Consider the following 27,993-nt stretch of genomic DNA (forward strand, 5'->3'; position numbering starts at 1 on the left):
CCATGCCACATATGGGTGAGAGAGCAAAAGAAGCTGTGTTCTTGGATAACTGTTGGCCTTTTGACGAGATGAAGATGTTACACCAAATGTGTGTCTTGTCTTGCATACTTCAATAATGCTAAATGCATGTAATACTTTCATTGAAACCTGTTTGTATATTCTGAGTCTGACAGCCAACTTCTAACTGTAGTTGTACTGCTTCAGTAATATGATCACTCTGTATACTTTCTTTGGAAATTAGAATTTGCAAATACCAGTGCTCACAAGAGCCAGGCAGGTAGCTTATATAAATGAGAGAATGTTTTTTTTGTAAAAAAACTGAAAAAAACCAAGAGAGGATGGCTGTTGCAGGCTGAATAATTCTCCTCCACCATGTGATCACATTAAAGATTTTGAGATGAGGAGGTTATCCTGGATTATCTGGGTGAGCGCAAGTAATTTAAAATGTCCTCTTAAAATTTAGGAAGGCAAGAAAGTCAAGGAGAAAGTGATTTGACAAAGGAATGAGAGGTTGGAATGATGTACTTGGAAGTTAGAGGAGGGGGCCATGAGCCAAAGAATGCAGGGGGCCTTTTGAAACTGAGAAGGGCAAGGAAACAGAGTATTCTGGAGATAGAAGGAACAGAAGGAACATAGCCTTCCTCCAGAAGGAGCACAGCCCTGCTGACACTTTGATTTTAAACATCTGATCTCCAGAACTGTAAGAGAGTAAACTTACATTGCTTTAAACACTACCCCTTCTCAAAGCCATCATGATCATTTTTTAAAACTGAAATTCAGCTTAAGAAATAAACATACACAAGAATGGTCAAGTATTGAACATTCAGGGTTCAATTGAGACTAAGGACTTCTGATTTCCAACTATTGTTAAACTGTGATTTCTAGGAAAATATTTTGCTTACTATTTTATTTTACTGAAAATACGTAATAAAAAGCACCAAGTTAAGTATACATAATTTTACATACCATATATAAATGGTGTGAATAATAATTCTCTCTAAGGATAATGCTAGTAACTTTTAGGTAAAACAGAAAAGAGGAAAGGACAATGGATCAGTTCCTTGTCATTCATCATTGGTTTCTACCACTGCAAATTTATGTCTAATTTTAAGAAGCAGACTTCCTAATCAGTCATGATAAAATATGTTAGAAGTTCAACTTTCACAATTAACCATGGCATGTGAGTTTTCTTGATTTTCTGTATGAAATTTGCTTCTAAAAATTATAATCAGTGAAAATGGGGAGAACCTTACCAGAAGAGATACATTTAAATTGCTCTTTCTAAAATACTAATAAAGTTATTTTAATGATATGCATACAGAACCACAACTGAAATCTGGAATAAATACATAAGTCAAAGTATTATTTAATCAATACAGTTGTTCAGAAAACTAGTCTGTCTATCAACACATGACAACCGTATAACTAGCATTCCTTCTACTCTAGGGGAAAAACAGGTTAAGATGACATGAGAAATTAAAAATTCTTCAGAATTTGTAATAATCAGCTTCCAAATCTCCAATACAACCCGTCAAATTAAACAGTGCTATATTTAGCAAATATTTGATCCATTTCTCCAGTAGTTTTAGAGATCACACTAATTAAGACAATGACAAAGCATAATGGTAGATTGAGTCAGAAATGCAGACTAATCAGAACTAAACATAAATATAAACAAATCACAATCAGAACTAAGCATTAACTCTTAGTTCAAGTTAGGAATTAATTACTAGAAGTCTTCTATTTCTAGCCAAAATACAGTAACCGGGGCCAGATTTACCCTTTTGTTTTTAGCTGTTTTACCCCCAAACAGCCAAAAAAAAGAAACAAAAATCTCAGCAGATAAAAATATATGAAACAGTGGTTTTCAAGACCCTGGATATCAGGCAGTGAGGGACAGTGATCACTGAGAGATGAGAGAGAAACCCTCATAGGGTGTGCCTGACATGAGAAGGTCGGAGAGAAGTGTTGCAGCACAGAGAAGTCCAGAGATCTACACAGGAGGCCCTGTACTTAGTAGAGTATTATCAACATGTTTTCGAGGAAACCATTCATGCAAAGAAAGACCCATCTGAAAAGATTAGCAGAAAAAATATGTGGAACATACACAGGGCTGGGAATATTGTCTAGTCCCACCAGCCAGATTAGAAAAAACGCATCATTTGCAAGTCATTGGATTAGAGTATCAGAAGGATCTTGCCTCAGTAATGGGGTATAACTATCCCTGGACTAAAGACTTCTTTGTTCTTGTCAGTGAATCTTAAAGGCAAGTCCCATTCGGATGAAACTGTTTCTGAGTAACTTAACTGTGTTCCAGACAAAGCTCAATAAATATGTAAAGGAATACAAAAATATATTGACAAAAAAAATCATGATGTCTGGCATCTGGTCAAAAGTAACCAGGCATACAAAAGGAAAGAAAGTCCCATAATGAGGAGAAAAATCAGTAAACTGAAATTGACCCAGAACTAACACATATGTTATAATTAGCAGGCAAAGACATTAAAACAGTGTTTACAATTGCATTCCATATGCTCAAACATTAAGTAAAGACATGGGAAATACAAATAGACCCAAACCAAATTTCTAGGGATGAAAACTAAAATATCTGGGTTGAAAAAATACACAGGATGGGATTATGGCGGATTAAACATTGCAGAAGAAAAGATTAGTGAACTTGAAGATAGCAATAGAAGCAGTCCATAATAAAACAGCAAAAAGACTGTATTTAAAAAAAAAAGAGCATCAGTGAACTGTGAAACAACTCCAGGTGAACTACCCAAGTAGAAGAAATATGAAGAAAACTACAGTAAGGCATGATGTAATCAAGTTGACCAAAACTGTTGATGAAGAGAAAATCTTAAAAAAAGCCATGGGTAGGGGAACATAATGAACATAATGAAGATATGGTTCACAGCTACATCTCTAAACTACTGAAAGAAAAAAAAATGTCAATCTAGCTGCTATATAATATAAAATATAATATAACAAATATAAATATGTAAAATATAAAATGTAAAAGGGAAGGTGAAATAAAGATTTTTTTCAGATGTACGAAAGCTGGAAGAATTCATCACTGATGCACGCACGCTGTAAGAACTGTTAAAGGAAAATGATACAAGGTGGAAATATGGGATCTATGCAGAAGCATGATGAGCATTTCAATATACAAAATGGAACACCTCCTGAGAGAACTGTTTCCAGAGTTGAATGCTGAGTCAATAAACAAGGCCAGGCTCCTTCAGGTGTTCAGTAGTGTTAATCTGAATCCCCATGTGCTTTGTCCTACAACTTGTTTCAGTTTATTTAACATTTACCATTCTCCTGTTGTCTTCTCACACTTTTCAGATTTTCTTTTCCCTACCTTAAAGCCTATGAATGCTCATTTATTTGCTTATCTATTTCCCAGGTGATAAGCCATTTCCCCATACTTTCTACAACCTTCAGCCTGGCAGACTTGACCCCAAAGTGAAGGTATTCCACTTGACCTTGTCATGATTGCACTTAAGTCACATAGATTTCTTGTCGAGGAGGTAGCTGATGCTCTGTTTGCTAACCGTGAAACTACTTCTGGTTACAACATAGGAAGCAGATAAAGTGGCTAATCAAGCCTGTGTAGATACAACCCTGTGTAAGCTGCCCTTTCCTGCCCCTCTGACCCTATGTGTCTTGAACATCTGTTACACTTCGGTGAAAAATCTGGGGTTCCTCATGTAGCTAATATTGACATGTGACTTTAGATAATTCCCTATGCCATGAACAGGTCCAAGGCATGTTTCTGATTACTTGGCCAAGCAGAGATGTGGATTCTCCTGCTCAGAACACCTCGCTGGGTCAACTTGAACACCTAGTATTGCTGAAAATATTAATATACAAGTTTTTGTGTGGATGCTTTTTTCACTTTTCTTGGGGATATACCTAGTAATGGAATAGCCAAACCATACAGTAACTCTGTATTTAGCCTTTTGAGTGTCTGCCAGACTGGTTTCCAAAGTGGTGGCACTATTTTATATTCCTACCAACAGTATATGAGGATTCCAGTTTCTCCACAATCTTGCCAGTGTTTGTTATTAGCTGGTTTTTTTTTTGGAGGGGGGAGGGTTTGTTTTTGTTTTTTTGTTTGTTTTTTGTATTGGACCATCCTAGTGGCTGTGAAGTTGTATCTCATTGTGGTTTTGATTTGTATTTCACTAATGGCTAATGATGTTTGAGCATGTTTTTATGTGCTTATTGTCATTCACGTATCTTTTAAAAAAATATGTATTTAAGTTTTTGCACATTTGCTAGTTACTTATCTTATTATTGAGTTGTAAGTGTCTTTTGTATATTCTGGTTACAAAGTCCCTTATCAGATATATGATCTGCAAATTTATTCTGTTCTGTAGGTGACTTTTTAACTTTGATGATGTCCTTTGAAGTATAGAAACTTTACTTTTTATGATATCCAATTTATTTTTTTTCTCTTGTCACCTGTGCATTTGGCATCATACCTAAAGAGATTTTACCTGACACAAGGTCACAAAGATTTACTCTAACATTTTCTTGTAAGAGTTGTACAGTTTTTACTCTCATATTTAGGTATATGATCTACTTTGAACTAATTTTTTGTGTGTGGTGTTACTTTTGTTGATTCAGAACATCTGATCTCACCATTAAGTTGACTATGGAAATACAGCTTTCTGTCTACCCAAAGTGACTGTGAACGATGGAATGACCCATATTTACTTCCATATGGAAACACAAGAGTGTCTCTAGTTCACCATCCTGGAAATGTGTGATCTTTACCTGTTGCCCTTCCCTGTTAACACTATTGAAATCACTTGGTTTCTGACTAAAATTCCTACAGATCCCTCTTTTACCAAGTCCCCCCAAAATGGTGCATTCTACCCAGGAACTCTACTTTCTCCTATTGTCTACTCATTATAATTGCAGAGGTACCTGAATGTATTCCACAGACCATGCCCTGCAGATTTCAGGCCCCTTATCTGGGTACACTGGGGACAGTCATCCATGCAGGCAACTCTTGGACTTGATAGCTTCAGGTCACTCAAGGAATGCAAATTCCTTCCTTATGAAACAAGATTGTTGAGATTGTTTTTCAACTTTTAGCACTTTTTTCACATTTCCCCCCCACAATTTTTTTTTTTAAGATACAGTATACGATTTTAACCCAGTGAATGGTCATGGATAGAGGGAAAGGTGAGAACAATGATTTAAAAAAATCACTTTTCTGCATTGATAATTCCTTGGATGTTAGATTCTGTGACATTTTTCTAGAAATCACAGTGTTTCTGTAATTAACCTTGTAACAGATTTTATAGTATACCATTAAACAAAGCTTTACCAACATCAACCCTAGAGCAATAGGTGCAGTGAGAGGAAGAGTCTGAACTGCAGCCAGCATAATTACTACACACATACGTATCATGATTAACTAAACGTGTAAGGTTTATCTGCTTTCCCAGTCGTTATAAAATAGTCCTATAAAAAATAAAATAATACAGTCCCAGACAGCACACAAGTGGTATGGCCATTGCTTTTTCAAATGTTAAATTTTTAAAAATCTCAAGTGGTGGTGGTGAGGGCGTGGTCAGGAAAGGTCTGCAATGGAAAATAAAAATAAAACATTAAAAAAAAAAGAATGAATTTCTACTTTATATATGTATTTTTTTCAGTGACTTAAGAGAGAAATATGGCAAATTATATCAAAACCAAGACAAACCTCTGTTAAGTTCTTTGTAGTATTAAATCAGCACTTGAGAGGTGAAAGAATTGGTTTCATAACATTTAAATGATCGGTTTAAAGTAAGAACAAGCAAAAAAAAAAAAAAGGGAAGAAAATATAATTTGTTATTTCATGGACAATATTACTGCAAATTCATAAAATTACTTATTTCATGAAAGTTATTTGAAGATAAAAATTCAAACCACTAAATTCTTAATGAGTGAAAATAAAACGGGGAAAAAACCTTAATAGGCTTTAAAGCTAAACTTTAAAAAAAATAATGTTAAAAGAAAATCCAAAGTGTTAAGTTACTTTGCGCATAATCTTTGGTGCAAAAATAAAGTAGTAATACTAATATACACTATAGTCTATCTACTCATTTTAAAAGCATACAGTTGTCAAGGTGTTGACCCTGATCATTGAAACAACACTTATTACTGTTTATGTTGCAAAGAAATACCATCTATGAAATAGATTTCTCTTTAAATATCATCCTGTAGTATTAAACGTACCAAAAAACGCTTTAATTTTTCAGGTTTTATGTTAAGCAACAAGCACTAATCATTCTGTAGAGAACAATTCAACACTATTTTTCTTTGACACATTTACAGTGACATATCTCTAAAAAGATTATTAGATGTTTAAAAATTAACAGTGATGTATTAAATTTAATGTGTACTAGTCCAAAAACTTCTCCTTCAAATTTATGGCTAAGTAGTGCACTTAATAGTGCTTCTGTTGTATAGCAAGTTTGCATCTGCTGTAGAGTGCTTTCTCACAAGACTTCTGCCTCCCTTCAAAATGGTATATAGATTTGAGCCTAATAATAAGTTGCTTCAGAAATAGACTTTCTCTGTATAGTATTGCTTTGTATATAAATCTGTACATAAACAGACTCATGTCCTAAGAATTTAATGTCGTATTTGTAAAAGTGAAAAACGAAATCTTTATCTTCTGACATATTTTAAGTTGAAATGCTACTTACTAGCATGTACCATTTCATTTATGTAAAAGCAAGGAAAGCACAAAACATCAATAACAAAGACCAAGGTCCAATAAAAAGGAAACATACTTCCTCATTCTCAACCCTCATGTCCCCCCACTTAGTGCATCAGAAAGTTTTGAAAGATTTTCATAAAACATTAAACGAAATTGCTTATACCTAGAGTCATAGCTGCCCCCCCCTTTAACCCTAATATCAGCATCCTCTTACAGGAAGAGACAAGATAACAAAACACATTGCTGCAAGAAAGGGCATATTTTGATTAATCTGAACAGGTGGCAGGAAGACTTACTAATATTCACTTCATCTTTTACATGGCTTTAAAGCAGTTATTCCCAGTGTGTGGTCCTGCAGTATCAGCAGCACCTGGGAGCTTGTTAAAATGCAAATTCTTTGGTACTACCTCAGATTTCCTGAGTCAGAAACTCCAGGGGTGGGGCCCAGCGAACTGGGGTTTAACAAGTCCTCTAGGTGATTCTGATGCTGGCTTAGGTTTGAGAACCACTGCTTTAAAGCATTGATACAGAAGGTAGAACGCAACCTGTGCTGTAAATCCTGCTTCAGAATCATAAACTTCACTGTCAAACCAGGCTGGGAACATGAAACTTGTTAGGAGTAGGAGACTAGGTAAGATCCTTCTCTCACTTCTCTTATTTATAACATGGGGAAAAATGCCTTATATATATATATATATATTATTACAGGTATAAAAAGAATGTGATTACAATAATAGTATGTTGAAAGACTTAGTATAGTGTCAGTCAGTAGCAGCCTTCTGTTAATGGTTGCTATTATTAAACCAATAATATTAAACAAGAAAATGTACAGGCTCTGTTGTTAGGAAAAGGTAGTAAACTTTTCCTGAAGTTTGAGTCAGGTACTCTGTAGTTCTAGCTCTCCTTCACACACCCATGCTGAAATATTAATCATGGAAACTATGTTCAATATACAAAAGTGGAAGATTGCAGGTTTCCACTCAGGCAAACCAAGAGGTGTACAAGTGATTGAACAGAGGAACCTCTCCATGTTAGTCCTAACTTGCAGGGCTTAGCACAAATTCTCCATACATGGATTCTAAAAAATACCTTGGAAACAGTTAAAATATTAACAAGACCTGTCTGCAAAATGGCAAGAGTTAAAAGTATTGTGTGGTTTGATATTTCAGAGAAGGGGACCCAAACAACAATAAAAAACAAAAAAACACTTAGTAAAGGAGAGAAAAGTGTTTGCATAGTTTAAACATCTAGAATAAAACTGATTGTTAACTTTTATTTATTCATTCGATTATTTGTTAAGGATATTTATGTTTTAAGGAGATCATAACACCAAAAATGTATTTTAAAGTACTTTTCCATTGCCCCAGTGGTCCCTGTTTAGTTAAGATCGGTGTGCAATCTCTTAGATAATCTATTATTTTGACTTTGCAGAAATGCATCCTTTTTTCCTCTTGAATTTCTTTAAGTCACACTGTGGGTTGTTACAGACTCTCTCCTACTCCCTGGGCAGAGTGTCCTAACGTGAAACTGGCATTTTCCAAAGGAGCTGTCATGATCTGTTGACTCAATGATCCGTTAACGACGCCTGAATGCTCTCAGCAGAGCCCACCACCGCTTGCTGCTGCTCTTGGCTGGCCCACTGAGGATGCAGGTGCATTGTAAGCACCCAAATCAGCCATTAAGGTCACTATTATTAGTGGATTCTGCTTACAAAACAGGGCTGTAGAGAGGCATGATTCATTCTCAGTGAAACCCTGACAGCTCAGAGGAGTCTGGCTGTTAGGGACCGGCAACATCTTTTGATAATAAAGGAAGCAGAAGAGTAATACTGTTCTGTTTTCCCTTTCACAGACTCATATGCCCTATTAGGGAATGATTAAGAACAATGGTTTCCCTCCTACACCTTCACTTCTCTTCTCTAGGAGTAACGAGTTGTAAAGTAAAGTAGCACTCCATCTCTTCTTAGCAAACCAAGATTAATTCCTATGGAAATGTTGCATTTAGTTTGCTGGAAAAAAAAAAGTGCACTGAGCAGACATAATTCTAAAATGTTTAACAGACTGACAGTACAAGCATTGGTAATGAAAGATTAACATCCTTAAACTCAACTTAAGAAGTACCCTCTGGGAGCCCAGTCTTGTGTAGGGAGGGCATTTTGCCTACCTATTTTTTGTTCCAGAAAACCTTTTAAGGTGTAAACAGGGTCTTCTCTTATTTGACCCTGACAGACTTCTTTTAAAATTGTATCTTCAACTTGTATGTTCCATTTTAGTTCATGAGATTATAATACCACACATTGAACAATTTTAATTCTACCTGGAATTTTAGTTGCCTAATTGTTCTTGAAGCATACTTGAAATCATTGGAAAAACACACCGGTATTTTTTGTAAAAAAATTTCCCGCCATTCTTTAATTGTCACATGAGTAAAAGTAATCCTTTTACCTTAATTGATAATAGAATATAATACCAATGTATTTGAGTACTTGAGTAAACCAATTCGTTAAAAAAGTTGGTAATGTACCATTACTGTGTTTAAGGAAGAAAAAGAAAACATGAACAAATATCCTTCACAGAACAACTCAGTTTTATGAAGTTGGAGAAAACAATGTTTAAAGAGCATGTGTCTGCATTTTTGGTTGGACATAAATAGATAATTGAACTGCCACATTTGGCCAGTATCATTGAAGAAATTGAATACTGATCAGTTATTAATATTTTCATTCATAGAAGAAATCCTGGGTGAGTTAAAGAAAATATTTTTTCCTGTTTGTTTTGTATAATGTATCACTATTTGTGGATTTGGTTTCTAAGCTCTGCCATTTTCACTGCTGGCACATCTGCTGTAGTATGTATTTCAGTCTTCCTCATCTCCCACTCTCACAGCTTTATACCTGGGATGGGCTGATAAGTTTTTATCCTTTCCAGTTTATGTGATACTTCCAGATGAGGTTATTTGAAGCAAATTTTAACTATGTCACTTTCTTGCTCAAAATTTTCCCCTGGTTTCTTGATGTGATAAAACTAATACAAAAAATAGCCTATAATTTAGAGGCCTCCATAATCTGTTCTTGAGATAACTATAAGCATCATTTCAAACTCTGCTCTTTATGCTCCTACAGCCAGAACTGCACTATGGCAGAAATGTCTTTGACCTATCTCCACTTAACCTACCTCCACTTAACCAGTTTACCAGATGCAGCCATACTCTCCATCCTCCCTAAAAGATACGTCTGGTATTCATCATGTGCTCTGCACACACAGATAGGCCAGGTGCTATTTGCACTTCCTTTTCTTTAAGCAGTTGAGCACTATAATTACAAAGAGAGAGTTGTACCCAAAACTATTTATACAGTGGCTGCTATTACAAATACAAAAATTAATTTACACAGTAACCAACTGATAAATATAAATTAAAAATAACTTTTCTTCCTGTGAAAAATAAGTTGTATGCTTTGGAAATAAGTGACAAGTTTCTGCCTCCAAAAATACTGTTGTCAAATCAGTTATGACAAGATAGCTGTGAAATACTGGGAGAAAACCAAAGAATACTAGAAAGCTTCTTCATTTATATTTCTAGTCAAATATGTTTGGATTCACTTGTTACATTTTAAAGAAGCTGAAAGTGTAATTCTAAGGTTATACATCTTAAGTGTGGTTCATGCAGGAAAGATGACATATTTATAGGAAGATGACATACAGTAGTGCACAAATGGTGACAGTTCTTCAGGAAAGAAACTGTGGATCATGCAGACATCATGCATGTAGTGTCAGAAACAGGCAAATCTAACTGTGATGTGGTGGAAATTGTGCCAGAGCCAGAATTTTGTTTAAACTGTACGTTCTTTTTATTATGAACATTTTCAAACATTTTTAATGTGTATGGTCATTTTTTATTGTAGTATAACTGACATTCAGGAAAATGCACTTAAGCTTGATGAATTTTCATCAACTATACATATACCTGTGATCATGAAGAGAGCATTACTAGCGCCCCTCTGGGTACTCTGAGGCTCCCTTTCAGCTATACTATGCTCCCTCTCTCTGCAAGAATAATCACTTACTTTAACAGCATAAATTAGTTTTGACTCTTTTTGGTGTATATAAAAATTGTATGTATTATTTTGTGTTAGGCTTCTTTCTTGTAATATAGTGATGAAATATTTGGTTTATTTAACTGTAGTTTACCCACTGCCATTGCAGCAAGCTGTTCTTTGTATCCATAGTAGATCCTGGGTGAGTTTAGTGAGGAAAAAAAGTATTTTCCTTGATCTTTCTTCTATATATCAGTTTTGCAGTTTATTACTCAATTATTTCCGCCTGGACTGCTTTTGTTCTTTTTTTTTTAAACCCCTATCTACTGTCAAAGTGTAATTTTTATAAAATTATATACATGACTTTAATATAAGTAAAAAATGAGCACATGCCAAAGCTTTATTTAACTTATTAATGAGGGAATCAATGAGATGGTGAAGCTAATTTGAAGAGTATTTGAGGAACAAAATAAGCATAGGAATTGAGGGAGAGATGTTAGAATAAGGCTCCTAGGTGAGATACAAAGCTGGTAACTGTCATACAAGATAAAAATCTCCAAGTTAACAATCAGCTTTAGAGTCTGGTCCCTAAATAGTAGCTGATAATATGTTGAACAAACTTATATCCTAGAAAATTAAATAATAAATAATTGTTGGGTGGGTCTGTTGGATGATTTCCCAGGGGTAACAGTGAAGGGACACGCAGTCATTTTGCCTGATTTCCTATCCATCCATCACAGTCAATTTACATCCCACCTCCACTTTGAAGTCTTTATGATCACCCAGCTGGAAGTCACCTGTCTAGCCAATGAACACTGGTAATATATGGAAGATGATCAGTATGAATGTGGTGAGTGAATAGTTGTATTCTGCCACTCTAGGGACATATCACTCCTTGAGCAGAAATGGCTAATTAAGAATATAATTAAATTTTAAATTACGGCTGGAGAAATTGTACTGTAGAAGAGAGATAAAGTACATTGTGGTGCGGTTAGGTTTGTCTTCTCAAAACAAGTAAATCTGCTGTGGGAAATAATTGATTTATAAAGTACTCTGCTTTTTAATTTTCTCTGTTCTGTTTCATCTTTCTGCCCTTTCCTTTGACTCTGCACTGTTGAAACATCGTCTTTGTAATTCTCCCTTCATTCTAGTCTCGTTAAGGAATTACCTATCTCAAGTTCCATTTTAGCCATTTTTCTACCCTTATCAGAGCTTGGAAAGACATTAAGTCATGCTGAATCATGGACTGTTACAGTCACCAGTTAATTCTCTGGCTTTGTGACCCTCATGACACGTTTCTTATTGACCATTGTCAAGAGCATGCTATTCATGTTGTTGGACTCATTGAACTTTGTTATTCTCTCCCCCTTCATGTTTACAAAAGCATCCTGTTCTGCGAAGCTTTGTTAAACACTAATCTTTCCTATTTAGTTTTCTAGAGTAATATCAATAGTACATATAATTTAGGGGAAATGTGTGTAATGCATCAGTTAATTGAGTGTAATCAGACCTTTTTTTTTTCTCATTTTCTCAATTCCTCAAAAAATAGCTGAAAGAGTTATGTTCTTGCTGAGATGATTTTGAATTGAACTATGTATACTGTTTCTCAGACTTCCTGTTCTTGTTTTTCATACCTCCAACTGGATTTGATAATGCAAGATAAGTGGTGGGAGGATGTAGTGTAAAACTTACCCTTTTCTCCTGGAACTTTCAATTGAAGTATGAAGAAAAATTAAAAAAAAAACCCCAAATTCCTTTATTAGAAAAATCCAGGAAAACAGTTTGGTGATTTCTTTTTCCAAGATGACAACAGAAAATAACAAAAAGCTTTATTTTCATGTCCTAGTGTTTTCTAGCTATTGGTAAAACAGACTGACAGTGTGTCTCTGCAACTCTTGATTCCTGCACTTTTCAACTTACCAGTTGTCACAAATACATCACCATGAGGAGGAAACAAGTAGCTTTGTTCTTTAGCCCAGTGAGCACACCAGGAAGGTGGCCAGCTCCCTGGTCCTCTCCTCTTCCCACCCCTTCTGGTGTCTCCATCTCACAGTCCACATCTGTGTTCTTGAGCTACATGAATTAAAATTAAAATTTAAATAAATTAAAATTGAATAAAATTCAGAGTTCAGTTTATCAATCAAATGAACCACATTTCAAGCGCTCAGTAGCCACACATGGCTACCATACTGAACGGTGCAAGTTTAGATCATTTCCATCATCACAGAAAGTTCCACTGGGCAGTGCTGACCCAAAGCGTGTGCTAGCTGTTCAATGCAAATATGCACACCAGGGACCTCAGTTACATTTTCTGGTAAAGTGCTTCTTGCTTTTTTACAGAATTTTCCCCTGGATTCACTAGGGAGTGATACTATCAAATGGGCTTATAAATGAGTTGGAAGAGACAGAGCCCAGTGAAATCTTGAAGTTTGCAGATGAAACTAGGCTCTTCTGGGAGTGGAAATGCCAAATTGAAAAGCTGTGCCTGAAGGCTTTATGAGGAGGCAGACATGCCTCAGATGAGATTCTCTCTGAGCAAGTATCACGTGATAAAGTTAGGTAGAAATGATTCTGTCCCTACAGGATAGTGGATTCTGTCTTCCTGGCTTACAACTGATAGAACAATGTTGGTTTCATTATGTGGTATTCTCTAAAATAGCAAAATTTTGTTGAGGTTCCAAATAGTAAAAGTAAATTTGGGCCCAAAAAAGGATGAAGAAAATATTTCCTGCATGTGTGTAGTATTCAGCACTATGATCTGTGAAAGAAAAACTTCGCAGAGGTGATATTTTAACTTGTTTTAATAGGTTAGTCATAATTTCCCAAGTAGAAACGGAAGAAAAGACAGTCCTTGTAGAGGGATCATCATAAGCAAAAACATAGCAGCATTAAAGAGTGGAGTGTATTGTTTGAAAGACAAATAGTTGTTTGTAGTTGAAGCAAAAATGCCTGTGATGATTTAATTCTTGAAATTAGTACCAAGACATATTGCTAAAGTCTTTTTTTTTTTTTAAGTATTTGCAATACTTCATGAATTTTGACAGAGCTTTTTAACAGATGTGTCCTGGAATTTTTTTAGTTATTTTGTGTAAATCAAGATTAAACTGATTTCGAAATAGTACACAGGAAATTCGTAGATTAACTTGAAAAGAATACGGAAGCTACATCTCTTTGCATGAAGTCAAGAAAACAGAAACCATTCTAGGTTTTTCAAACAAATGATTGATTAAATATTTTTTTCTAGTTAGATATTCTGAGGAACCTTTATTTGTGCTTGCTTGCTTGTTTTAATAGCCAAAAGAAATGTTTGGAATACTTGGTTTCAGTTTCTCCAAGGTGATATTGTTCCAGCTATGCACTGACAAAGTCTGAAGTAGACCAGGAACTTTTAGGAAAACGTATTGAGGTATAATACGTGACTTTTCTGTACACCTGTGAATTTTCGCCAATCTTAATATCCCTGTCAGTAGCACCCAATAGAGAAATGTCATCCCTGATGTCCTAGTAGACCCTCTTTTCCTTTCCCCCTAAGGTAGTCAATTATTCTTCTTACAGCAGAGAATTCTTTTGTTTTTATTTTATATAGAAGGGCTAATACAGTATGTGCACTTTGATAATATGACTCCTGCAGCTGACATCAGTATGTGATTCATTCGTATTGTTGCACATACAGTAATCCTAGACAGTCATCATTGCTGTATAGTATCGCCTTATGTGCACATACCTCAGTTTATCCTTCTCTTGTTGATGAAGATTTGGGTCATATCCAGGTTACAGCTACTACCAATAGTATTCTATGAACATTCAATTAAATGTTCTTTGGGTAAAATCTGCCCACATTTAGGATGAATGTATCCCTAGAGAAGGAATTCATGAGTCATAGAGATTGCACGTGTTCACCTTCAGTCGCAGGTGGACAAATAGGTTCTCGAAGAGGCTGTACAGGTTTACATTCCCACCAGCTGTGTGGGAGAATTCTGGTTGCTCTGCATCCTTGTCAACACTTACTGTTTTCTTCCTTTTATTACTGTCTTTTCTGAGTGTCTACTCAGGTGATGATTAAGTTGTACTTCACTATGGTTATAATTTGTATCTCCTGGATGGCTTTTCATGTTTTTATTGGCCATTTGTACGCCCTGAGAGTTTCTGAATGCAGCGAAACATTTAGAAAAGTGATAGATGGGCAGGAAAGGGGAAGAGTGGGTGTTACCTCAAATCAGGAAACTGCTCCTGCCTGGGCACAGCTCAGCTGCAGCACTGCTGCTAACATGGGTTTGCTTCCACCTTCGCTCTGGGTACCTAAACCTGTTGGAGTCTGCACTTCCCTAGGAGTTGTCTTCCTGCTACTTTGAGAGCTGAAAACAGAGTGACTTTTGTTTTGTTTCTGCCTTCTAAATTCCTACCAGTACTTCCCATTTATAGAGCCAACTAGGGAACTGGGTGAGAGAACCTAGGTGTCATTTTCAGGCTTTCTGCACACCATCCTCCCTCCCAGTGAAGAGAAGACAGGAAGGGCAGAAAGCACTCCACATACCAACTGACCATGTCTGGCCCGGTGCCATTTACCTGAGCCCTCTAAATGCCAGGGAGCAAGGGACTTCATGAGGGCCATGAAGTAAAAATCTGTAAAAATCTGCATTTAGATGTGTATTGACATTTTTCAGGCAACTGGTTAATCAATAGTTTTCATGTATGTGAGCACCCTACGAAGTGCTCTAGAGAAATAGAAAGTAAAGTATGTGCCCTCACGATTCTTATAACTTCTTAGTGATGAGGAAGAGTACACATGGAACCTCAGTGAATAATACAGAAAATCCGGAAGCTGAATTGTGACAGCAGACTGTGAGTCTTAAATGATATGTCTGAGAGCAGGAGGGAAGAAATTTCAGCTAAAGTAGTTGGGCATGCAGTGGATTGTGCTTTATCTCAAAGGGTAAATAATGTTTGAAAAGGTGAAGGGAAGAAGAAAAAGCATTCTGGTCAACAGGAGTAATGTGAGTGAAATAAAGAACACAAGAGTGAGCCATGGCATCTTTCCAAAACATTAAAATTCTGTCTTACCTTGACTTGAAGTGCACTTTGAAAGAATATATCAGAATCAATAAACTAAAATTATATAATAAGATCGCTGTCAACTTGAAAATCCTGGAAACCGTGCTGCAGTAGGCATAAGAGAATGGAGATGTTTAGCTCAGATGGGAGAAACCTAAGAGGAATCCATATGAAGTGTTGTGTAGAAGAAAGTGCAAACTTTTGTTGGTTGTTTGAAAAGGAAGCACTCCAATCAGTGCACTAATGCTAGGAGCATTCAGCAAGTTCAATGAAAAAGAATTTGTGCTGTATAATGATGAAACATACAGCCTCATGTAGATATAATGTCTCCAGCTCCTGAGTTATTCTGACAGAAGTTACATGATTAAGTGTACCAGAAATAGGATTCCTGTAATCAGAATAAAAAAAAATATGATCACAAAGTTCCCTTAATCTAGCAAATAATTTGGGGTAGGTAGAGTAACATTTATCAAGACAACTGAAAGCCAATTAGTTTACACTTTATTATTATTTATTATTATTTTTTATTTAACTTTTTTTTTACTGAGTTATAGTCATTTTACAATGTTGTGTCAAATTCCAGTGTAGAGCACGATTTTTCAGTTATACATGAACATACATATATTCATTATCACATTTTTTTTTTCACTGTGAGCTACCACAAGATCTTGGATATATTTCCCTGTGCTATATAGTATAATCTTGTTTTCAGTTATACACTTTAATAACTAATATAATTAGTTTTTCTTATATGCCTACTCTGTGCCAGATACTATCCAGGGAACTGCTGAATGAAATAATTCAGTGTTCTCTAAAATAAATGAGAAGGAACCCTAGACTTATAAGATGCTCCATGAAAACAAAATGAATCTGAGGCAAAATAGTGGTGAGAAATTCTGCATCCACTTACCCTCTTAATAAATTCACAGAATATAAAATACTTTCATGGCTCCATGATGTCCTTCAGTAAATAAATTTGCTTAACTTCTGCATCACCAGCTTTCCCCAGATTTATCTCAAAAAACCTTTTTAAAGTCATACCAGCATTCTGGAGCTGGTGCTTTCACAAGACTAGTTTTTAGATACATTTAATTGTAATCATAGCTACTGCCTATAGGAGCCTACATTCTAATGAGGGAAATTGGTACAACACAGCATGAAGAACAGTGCTGTGGGGGTGGGTGCATGTTCCGTGGATACTCAGAAGGGCACCTAACCTAGTCTCCATAGTGGAGGAGGGACAGGAAAGAATTCCTGGAGAAGGTAATACAGAGCTAGGACCTACAGTATACCCAAGAATTACTAGGAAACAGGGTAGGGAAAGCATGTTTGAAACTTAGGAAATTCCAAAGGTGAGGGTCTACTGGTAAGTGATTATGATACATTCATGAAGAGAATAGCAAGTTTTTAAAGAAATGCTTGATAGGGATTTACATTTAAAGAGTATGAACAGATGTGTTTTGCATCTCAGATTTTCTTACAAGGTCACTACATAGGTTACAGAAGCATAGAATTTTACAATCTTAAGTGTGGAGCTAAAAAAAGTGTTGAGACCCTCTAGTCAGAAACTTTTTCTGGAATGGCTGACACAAAGCTATCTATCTTCTATTTAATGCGTTTAGTCACTGGAAGCGCTCTTTCTCATGAAGCATTTTCCCCTCCTTGTATTAAGATGAAATCAACCTTTCTGTAACTTTCACCTACCCCAGGTCTGCATTCTTGAGCTGCACAGAAAGAACTCTGGGCTTTATTACTTTGGGAGTACCAGAGTCATTTTCTGTTGGTGATGGAATTTAAAATCAGATCTATTTAATGGAGTTTTCAGTTGTTCTGCCTGTTCATTTTAATGCCAGACATTTCACCATTTTTAACATGTGAAATATATCTGTATCTCTTAAAGTTTTCTTAAGACTACAATATAAATATTGAGCTTTATATAACCTTTTTAAATTTATCGAGGGAGTATTTCGGGGATTTGGTTTTGGCATCTTTTTGTAAAAATGTTAGATCTTAGGAATATTTTCATAATTCAGCAGGGTCTGCAATGTTAATGGACCTGAGCAGCAGGATCCTTGGACCACATACTATAATTATTCCTCAGAGTGCTTGTAATTTCAATTCCAGAGCCTAATGCTGGCTGTAATTCATTTGTTTTTCTTCCCTTATTGAAAGTGCTTCACAGCAGCCTCTGATTTTGGAAATCTATTGCTTTTGCTCAATTCTAAGTTGGTACTCCAAATTTAAATTGAAGTATGGCAGTGGAAAAAACATGGTAAGGATTGAAAAAAGTAATCGTGGAGAAATATTTTCTGAGTGAAGGTTTCTTTTAAAAGCATTTAAATCACTCAGGGACAAATTAGTTGTCTTTCTTTTTCATCTCAGGCTTCCAGTGTTTAGAATATTAAAGTATAAGGAAAATATGTTCTTCTCTTGATTGAAATTAAATAGTTGCAAATTACTCGATAACTTCAAATTCCAATTTAAACATGAGATACATGAAATACAACTTGATACTGTGTGTGTATGTGTGCAATTAGCATCTCAAAATTAACATGTATAAAATTTTTCTTTAAACTAGTTAAAATTACTTTGGCTTAGCTTTGAACATAGTTAGAATTTTAGATATGCTGTAGTTTAGCTGAAGCAAATTCCATGATATTAAGAGGACACTGAGACCAATGCAAGTTAAATGATTAGTATTAGACATGGAAACTGTGAGGATCTTCACCCTGTATGGTTGCTGTACTTTTTTTACTTGGTAATAGGCCAGTATTGTTACAATAAATCTAAAAGTGTTCTGACTGTTCAAAGGGTGACAGTGTTCTTATTTGATTAAGTATGGTTAAGGTGAAAAAATAAAATCTGAATTTGAAAATGAAACCTAAATATCATACAATGTAATACTCGTTATTTCTAATTTTAATAATTTTTTTTCCACACCAGGGAAATCATCTTTTGGAATCTTTTGAAGAACTTCTTAAGGTAAGGACATTTAGTCAATGAAAATTTTATAAAAATGATCATAGCATGTTTATTGCATTACATTATCTGTGTTTGTAAGTGGAATGTCCAGTATTAAAGGGCTGAGGAAAGTAGATTGTTCCTCTTCTGCAGGCACTGTTTTCCCCATTAACCTGTTTTATTTTTTACAGTACTTATCACCACCTGGTGTACTTATTTATTTAAACCTTTGCTGCTCATTTTTTCCAGTAGAAGATACCTTTTAGGGGAGCCAGAATGCTTGCTTATTGATAAACGTCTGGCGTGTAGAAAATATTTGTTGAAGGGATGCGTTAATGATCAATAAAATGATCACTTGTCATGTGTCAGAAGTGAGCATTCCCGCTTCTCCTCTTGGTAAACCTAAGAGGTAGGTATCAGCCCCATTATATGGCCAAGGAGACAATCACAGAGCAGGAAAATTATTTTCTGTAGATTATGTTATTACTGAGAAGGTACTGGAACTCGTAATCTTGTTGGAAAATTTCAAATGCTAAACACCTTCTTTCTTGGAACAGCTATCCTGAAATTAAAAATGTTAAAATGCTAGGAAAAAAATAGAAAACTTACAGAAAGATCAGAAACAATATTTAAACACAAAATTTCCAACTCGAAAGATCCCACTGCCCTGGGCCGTCTGAATGTGAGGCGATAGAACTGATGTGCCAGTACCAGTCACGTGTATTTGACGCACCTCTAGCAAAAGGAGTAAAATTTTGGAAATGAAATACAGCCTAGTCTTAAGTACTTAAATGCTTACCATTAGTTTTGAATCAGTATTTGTCTTGTTAATATATGGTCTAAAACATTGGTCTGACAGGATGAAGTTGAAGAAAAATATAAATACTCTGAAAGAGTTTATTTTCAGGTTTTCATGCTTTAATGAGAGATAATATCAATCTCAGTATTTGTCACATTTTACATTATTTTTATTTTGGGATAATTACAGATTTGCATGCAGTTGTAAGAACTAACACAGAGAAACCCGTGTGTCCCTCACCCGGTTTCCCCCAAAGCAACATCTTGCAAAATTCTATTACAAAATCACAACCAGGTTATTGACAGTAATATGTTTAATACACAGAACATTTCCATTACCACAAGAGTCCTTCCTGTTGCTTGTGTTTTATAGCCAGACCCACCTTCCTTATGTCCCCTACCTCCTAGTAATCACTAATCTCTTCCCTTCTTTCTTCTAAAATATTGTCATGATAAGAGTGCTGTGTAAGTGGAATCATGCAATAGGTAACCCTGACAGTGCTGATTTTTTTTTTTAACTCTGTTTAATTCCCTGGAGATGCAACAAATTGCATGTATTGATAGTTGATTCCTCTTTACGGCTGAATGTTATTGCATAGTATGGTTGTACCACAGTCTGCTTAACCATTTCTCCATTAAAGGATATCTAGATTATTTTCAGTCTTTGGTTGTTGTGAATAAAGCTGTTATGAACATTACATGTGGGTTTCTGTGTGAATATAAGTTTTTCCTTTCTCTGGGATAAGTCATATTCTATTTTATGTCTAAAAATATTTTAAAAATGATTTTAAAGATCATCATTCACGTAGAGCCTTATAGCACAAGAATTAGCTAAATCAGGGTGAAAAAAGAGAATCAGAGTAAGTAAAAAGGAAATTAAGTAATTGTTTTTTATTGATCCATGTTAACATCCTTACTACTATTATTATTATTAAGGCTGGTGCAACTTTGAAATTAATAATATTGTCATGTTTAAGAAATAGAGGTTTACACGTCACATTCTATTCCTTTGAATGTTATGTGCTGAGCGTTGACTTTTGGTTTGTTTTGTCACCCACATATATTGCAGTGAGTGCCAGGTTTCCATCCACAGATCAACTTGTAGAGGATTAGAGCTTTAGTATCTTCCTTGAGAGCAAAGAATGCCCTTCTGATTTTCTGGGGCATGACATGCCAAGGTGTCAGGGTATGAATTATGGCGTTTATTAATACCCATATTTCTCTTGTGTGGTCTGTTTGCTGGCTTGACAGCTTGCTTCTTCTCATCTAACCTTGAACTGTAAGAAAACAAACAACATTTTGCCAAATAACCGTATGGGAAGGGGACTGTTCTAAGTGATCCAAAAGTAATTAAAAGTGTGGTTTGTGTGTATGCATGTATATACATGTATGTATTTATGTGTGTGTATATATGACTACAAACAGCAAACTACTGCTCTTAGAAAATTTATACTACTAAAGGCTAAGACTAAGAGACTAAAAATAAGACTGTTGAGTACTTGTCTTAGAAGAATTACTAAAATTATACCTGTCTTATTTATATCCTACTATGAAAATTTGGGAATAAACCTTAGTATACATATACTAACTATAATAGAGAATGAGTAAATGTTTCTCTACCAATTTTGAAGTTCAGACAAAATGCAGAAACTGCCCTACTGATTGCTGTTTTTTTACCCATTAAAATCAAGAGAGACAAAAATACTGATTTATCCATGCATTTAAAAAATATTTATTGATCGCTTTCTTAGTGAAGGCTCTTGATGTAGGTGGTGGGAAATCAAAGTGAACAAGATTCTTGCTAATGGAGCTTACTTTCTAGTCAGAGGAGGTAATCAATGTGTGTGGACATAAGTGAATGAGAAATTTTCAAATATTTTACTGTGAGGAAAATAAAACAGGGTGACAGGGTAGAGTGGCTAGAGAGTGATGATGGCTCTGTTGGCTAGAGTGGTCAGAGAAACTTCCCTGAACAGGTAACATATGAGCAGAGACATAAATGCTGATCTGGGGCTAGCAGTGCTAGCTAGAACATTCCAGGTAGAGAGAATGGCAAATGCAAAGACCTTAAGAATGGGAAAGAGCTCGGAGACCTTGTTTGAAAAGTCTGTAGATTTAGCCCTCAGTCTTAGAAATTAATTGTCTGGTGTACTGGCTTTCTGGAGCCAGAGCCCTGACAGGCAGCAACAGCAAATGCTACCCCACCATCTTGGTATCACTTACTAAATGGACAATGAGAACAGTTTTCGTGGCAGAGAAGACATGGCACATAGCAGAGAACGACACAGAAATCAGCAGCGGGAAGAACAGAAAACTTGAAGTGCCAAATGGACATGTGAACTAAGAAGCAAGGAAAGTTAGAAGGAAGTGTGTTTCAGTTTGACTGAAGAGTTCAAGGAATAGCAGTGAGATTAGGGTGGCAGGAGGAGTGAGCAAAGGGAAGAATAGTAGCAGAGAAAGTCTGCCACAGAGCCAGACAAGTGGAGGCTTTAGGATCTTGTTGGTTTTTAAAACTATTTTCTTCAGTTAATCATAATGGCTGAAAATAGGGATTCAATTCTGAAACCGGAACTCCTAAGAGTCAGTTACAACCACTAAACTAGCCTATAACTTTGAGCGTGTTATTCTCATTGTTGGAGCCTATTTTTTAGCCTGTAAAATGATGCTAATGTTTGAATGTACCTCATGTGGATTTTGAAATGAGTTAGTTTGAATGAAGTGGGGAAACAGTGGAGAATTTTAAGTATAGGTGTTAAAGGCTATTGGTTGAATTTTAATAGGATCGTTCTGGCTGTTGAGAATACACTGAAGACTGATGGCAAAGGTCAAAGTAGGGAGACAGTTAGGGGCAGTTGAAATAATCCATTTTGGAGCAGGACAGTGGCAGTGGGAAAGGTGAAAAATGGTCAGAATCCAGATGTAATTTGAAGGTATACTCGACAAGGTAAGTTTGTGAATCAGATGAGCAATATGAGATAGGGTCATGAATGACTCCATTTTCTGGTATAAATAACCAAAAGGATAGAGTAGTCTCCACTGAAATTAGGAAGGCACAAGGTGAAACATATCTAGTAGGAAATTGAAGATTCTGCTTTGAACAAGTTAATTTTGCGATGCCAATTAAACTTCACAGTGGAGATACTCAGTAAGCAGTTGGGTATTTATCTTAGGATTTAAAGTCATGAGGCAGGCTACAGTCACCAAGAGAGTGGATCAGAAAGAGAAATGAAGAAATCCAAGAACCAAAGATTGGGATACTTCAGTGTTGGTCACCAAGGTGGTCACCAAGGTAATCACCTGCTTCTCTTGTAATATGAGGCTGGAGAACTGTCATTGGTAGGAATGAAAACCTAGTGAAAGTAGAAGAAAGGCTGAAAACAATGAGCATAGAATTTGTCTCAAAGTATTTTTTTTTTTTTTTTTGTAAAGGAGAGCAAAAAAAAAGAAGAGGTAGCTTGAGGAAGGTGGATATGGGAACATTCTGGTGGAGAGAGTCAGCTGATGCTGAGAGAGATATCCCTGAGCAAGTGAGAAGCCATGGGGGTCTGGTTCACATGCAGGAGGCCTTAGGTGAGAGAGCTAACATCTCTTCTATATTATTAGGATCATTAGGATGAAAGACAGACTAAATGGGTAGAGAAATTGGTAGGAGGGTGAGAATTTTATGGAGCACCTTTCTAGTTGCTTTGATTTTCTCAGTGAAGTGAGAAACAGGATAGTTAACTGAGAATGTAATTGAGGGAGAATGTATTGGAGGTTTAAAGAGAGAAAAGGCACAGCACAGTTGTCTTTAAGGGCAGGGAACTGAACACAAGCAGCAGGCAGTATTAATGCATTACTTAAGGTTCACATACAAACATTTAACATGAGACCAGTCTTGTCAAGTCTTGCGTGCCTGCCCCTCTCTCTCTGTGTGGGGAGAAAAAATTGTTGGAATTCAGTTATTCTTGCTGGAATTAAAGTACCCTCTGGAGACTATAAAGAGAGTTGTAAGTGATCAGAAAATAAATGTCTGAACTTGTGAATAAGGAAAGTTACTGCTATATGTATGTCCATGAGAACTTGGCTGAGATGGGCTGGAGGGCAGGGTCATTGGAGGAGAAGATTTCAAAATACTATGAAATTAGAGTATTAGAAAAATCATCTCCTATAAATTGTTATCACCAAGATTTACGACTGGAGAGGTCTTTGAGAAAGTGACTGAAAAAGAAAGTAAAATCTTTAATAAACGAGGAGGCCAAGAGAAATAGGAGCTGACTATAAGGAGGAGGAGTATAAGGTGGTATCTGATGACATGATTCAAAGTAGAGCATTTTAGAGAGAAGGAAGAGGAAATAATCTGGCGCTGGAGATGAAGCATAAACAGAACCCTTAGCCCAACACTAGGCCCAAGAGTGTGAAGAAAGAGGGAGAAAACACAGTGATGCACTGGGAAAGCGCTATCTTCAGAAAGATTCAGAGGTCCTTTGAACAAGATGAAGGGGAACATTCATAGTTGAGTTTGAGGGACTAGGGATTTTGAAGATGATGCACCATGAATTCCAGAGCACAGTGAGCAAATGTAGGAACCAGGGACAGCTGGGAGAGGGGACTAAACAGAAGATGCCCAGAGCCTAAGGGGGTGAAATGTAGGAAATGAGAGGTGAAGTCAGAGACTTCTTAGGGTGACCTGAAATAAACAAGAACAAAGGATACTTCATAGCAGGTAGAAATGGTGATAGCCGGTGGGTATCTGGGGGACCCTCTATCTGACTTCTGAAGGCAGTGAGGAGGCAGGGAAAGTTCACACATCTCTCTCCTGACCACTGTTGATGAAGTTTTGATAACTGCTGAGGGATGGTCTTAATCTGAGTGCAAAAAGTTAGGAGTTTGTAGTGAATTTCTAGTTCATATAATAGTCATTCTTAAAGAGAAATAATAAAAATACTTACATTCTGATCCAGGCCAATTCTAATCACTTAGAGATTACTTGGGAAGGGATGGTGTCCCAGTGTTTCCTGCAAAGTTTCATATTGTATTCAGTCTTATTTAGGTCAGTCTTAAGGTATTTCCCCATCTTTACTTTAAACAATAGGCAGTTATGCTCAGAAATCGCCTCTTTTGTATTTAATTTATCCATTGACTTGATTAAGCGCAACAGGTTTTCACTCTGAGATTTCTCTCACCAGGAGGTTTTTTCACAAGTCTCCTTGTTATCCTTTCTCTTCTTTTGGTCGTCTGGCAATAAAATCATAATCCTGTCTTTTACAACATCACAGGCTGATAACAGCATGAACACACTCAGAGGATTCTTGCTCTCATTAAGCTTTTAATTTCTTTATTGACTTTAATTAAATTTGAGAGGCTTTTTCAATAGCAAGAAAGAAACATGTTTGTGTGTTGGATTAATAGCATTGTATTAGCCAGACTGTAGATGGGGAAAAGGACAAGATTTTATCTTATCCTAGGATCACAGATGTGAAGTTTTCCATCTCTGGGTTTCTTGCTTTTAAAGGATTGGACATTCTACTCTATGAACCACCATAAAAATTGCATTGTTTCCTTGACAGAGAGCCTAAGAAGCCAGTGAATCTCAGGTGAAGCTTTATAAACAATATTTCAGCTGATTTGCTCACTGTAAATTACATTATACGGTGCCTATGCTTTTAAAATGCAATGAGGATATTTATTAACTCGATGAACAAATATTTATTGAGCACCTATGATGAGCAGCATTGGTGCATGAGGGAAGAAATGTGCCTGCTCTCACAGAACCATTATTATAGTAACAGAGAGAAACAATGAACTGGTGGACTGGTTTAAATAAATAGCATATTTTAAAATAGTTGTATGAACAATGAAAAAATGTAAGCAGGACTACATGATGAATGAAATGACTGGTGGATTGGAAGGTGAGATCAGTGAGAGAAGTTGGTCAGAAAAGATTCCTCTGCATAGCTGACAGTTTAGCCAAAAGAATCATTACTTTATTACATTTAGTGTGTCTTTCTCTAGTTTTGGTAAGCTTTGCCTAAATCTGCATATCTAATTAAAGTAACAGGCATTTGGAATTAAAGCTAATGAGAAGAAAGAAAGGCTTATTTCAAATAACAAATTATTTATTTTATTTACCATAGAAGAGCCCATATCAAATATGTGTACTTATTATTTGAGGTTTTTGAAAGAATTAGAATCTTGCCATTAAGGGGGAAATGAAGTGAGGATGCATTAAATCTGAGATTTGCTCCATAGTAGGTAGTATTCCATAGCTGTGCTCTCCAACATGGTCCACTCTAGTCACACTTGGCTATTGAATGCTTCCAACAAGGCTAGCTCACAGTGAGATATGCTGCTTGTATAAAGTAAATAATCTACTTCAAAAGCTAAAGTTAATTTTTTTTATTGATTACAGGTTAAAATGAATTTTGGATATGGTGGGTTAAATTACGTACATTTAAAAATTAATTTTACCTGGTACTTTTTACTTTAAAATGTAGCTACTAGAAAATTTTAAATTCTATTTTCAGTTTTTGTTTTTGGTTCACATTGTATTTGTGTTGGTCCATAATACTCAGTAAAATTGTTAACATCCCCTTAAACACATTGCAAAGAATTTAGAAACTAGTTGTTTAAGTGAATTAAATACTCATGAAAAATTACGTATTTTCAAATTTAAATGACAAAATCCAAATAGAATTTATTTAAGGTATATAATACTGAATTTATATTATAATTAATATCTATTAATATTTGGGTGACATGCTAACACAAAATAATCTTTGAAATCTAGTAATTTTTGCATTGTGTTAGAAAAGGGAACATTCTGACTTGTTGAAGGACTTGCTGTGTCATCCATCTAGAATAATTAACCACATTGACTAAGTTGTGGAGATAATTTTTCATTCTTCAGGACCATATAGAACCTGAACTGAAACTTACCTACCTTTTTTAGGGTCCACCTTTGGGCAAAAGTAAGTTTTCACTTTCATAAAAGGAATCAGTCTAACCAGAAATTACACTGGTATTTTTAATCTAAATCCAAATACCTTGTAAGCAACCTTGGTCCATATAAATTCAACCAGCCATACAAATTGTTAGAGAAGCATTCTCTCTAGGTTGAAACAGTTCTAATAAGAAAAAGTTTATCATCTGTTGTTTTTGTTTATTTGCTTTCTTGTTTTACACAATCACTTCCTGTGCTTGTGAAGCATAGTTTAAAGGCTGAAATACTTAGAAGTAAAATATTAAATGTGTAGTAGAGATAGTGGTTTACAATTACCAATTTAGTCCAAGTAGAAAAGAGAATTCTATTTTTAGTTAAAGTCTTTGAACACATAAAATTTCTAAATGGTTCTTGGCTTTATAGAGCGCTATAATACTCTCTATGGTAAATTGTTCAGAATTTCCCAATGGTAGGGTTCTTCCAGGCCAAATGGTGTCTTCTAATGAGTAGCTGGCTATTTGAAGATAGGCTCTTGTGATGGAGATCTTTTTTTTTTTCCCCTTAATTGAAGTATAGTCACTTATAATGTGTCAGTTTCTGGTGTACAGCACAATGTCCCAGTCATGCATATGCATGCATATATTCGTATTTTTTATTAAAGGTTATTACAAGATACTGAATATAGTTCCTTGTGCTATATACAAGAAATTTTTTTAAATCTATCTTTATATTTAGTGGCTAACATTTGCAAACCTCAAACTCCCAAATATAGCCCTTTCCAGCCCCTTTCCCCCAGTAACCAGAAGACTGTTCACAATGTCTGCGAGTCTGTTTCTGTTTTGTAGATTAATTCATTATTAGTGTCCTCTTTTGTTCTTTTTTTTTTTTTTTTTTGATTCCACGTATGAGTGATATCATATGGCATTTCTCTTTCTGGCTTACTTCACTTAGAATGACGATCTCCAAGTCCATCCATGTTGCTGCAAATGGCATTATTTTATTCTTTTTTATGGCTAAGTAGTATTCCATTATATACATATACCACAATTTCTTTATCCAGTCATCTGTCAATGGACATTTAGGTTGTTTCATGTCTTGGCTATTGTATCTAGTGGTGCTATGAACACTGGAGTGCATGTATCTTTTTGAATTAGAGTTGCCTCTGGATATATGCCCAGGAGTGGGATTCTTAAAGGATTATCTGTTTTTCACTCCATAATTATATGGACCTCTTTGTTCATGCTGATAAAACTTACAATGTTTGCATAGTGATCACTATTACAAGCATAGCACGGAGATATTGTGGATTTGATTTTGGTCTACTGCAATAAAGTGAACATTGCAATAAAGCAAGTCACACAGATTTTTTATTTTCCCAGTGCATATAAAAGTTATGTTTACACTGTACCATAGTCTATGAAGTGTGCAATAGCACTGTGTCTAAAAAATGCACCTACTTTAATTAAAAAATATTTTACTGCTAAAAAAATGCTAACCATTATC

The sequence above is a fragment of the Camelus dromedarius genome, chromosome 27 (assembly GCF_036321535.1).
Source record: "Camelus dromedarius isolate mCamDro1 chromosome 27, mCamDro1.pat, whole genome shotgun sequence".
NCBI lineage: Eukaryota > Metazoa > Chordata > Mammalia > Artiodactyla > Camelidae > Camelus > Camelus dromedarius.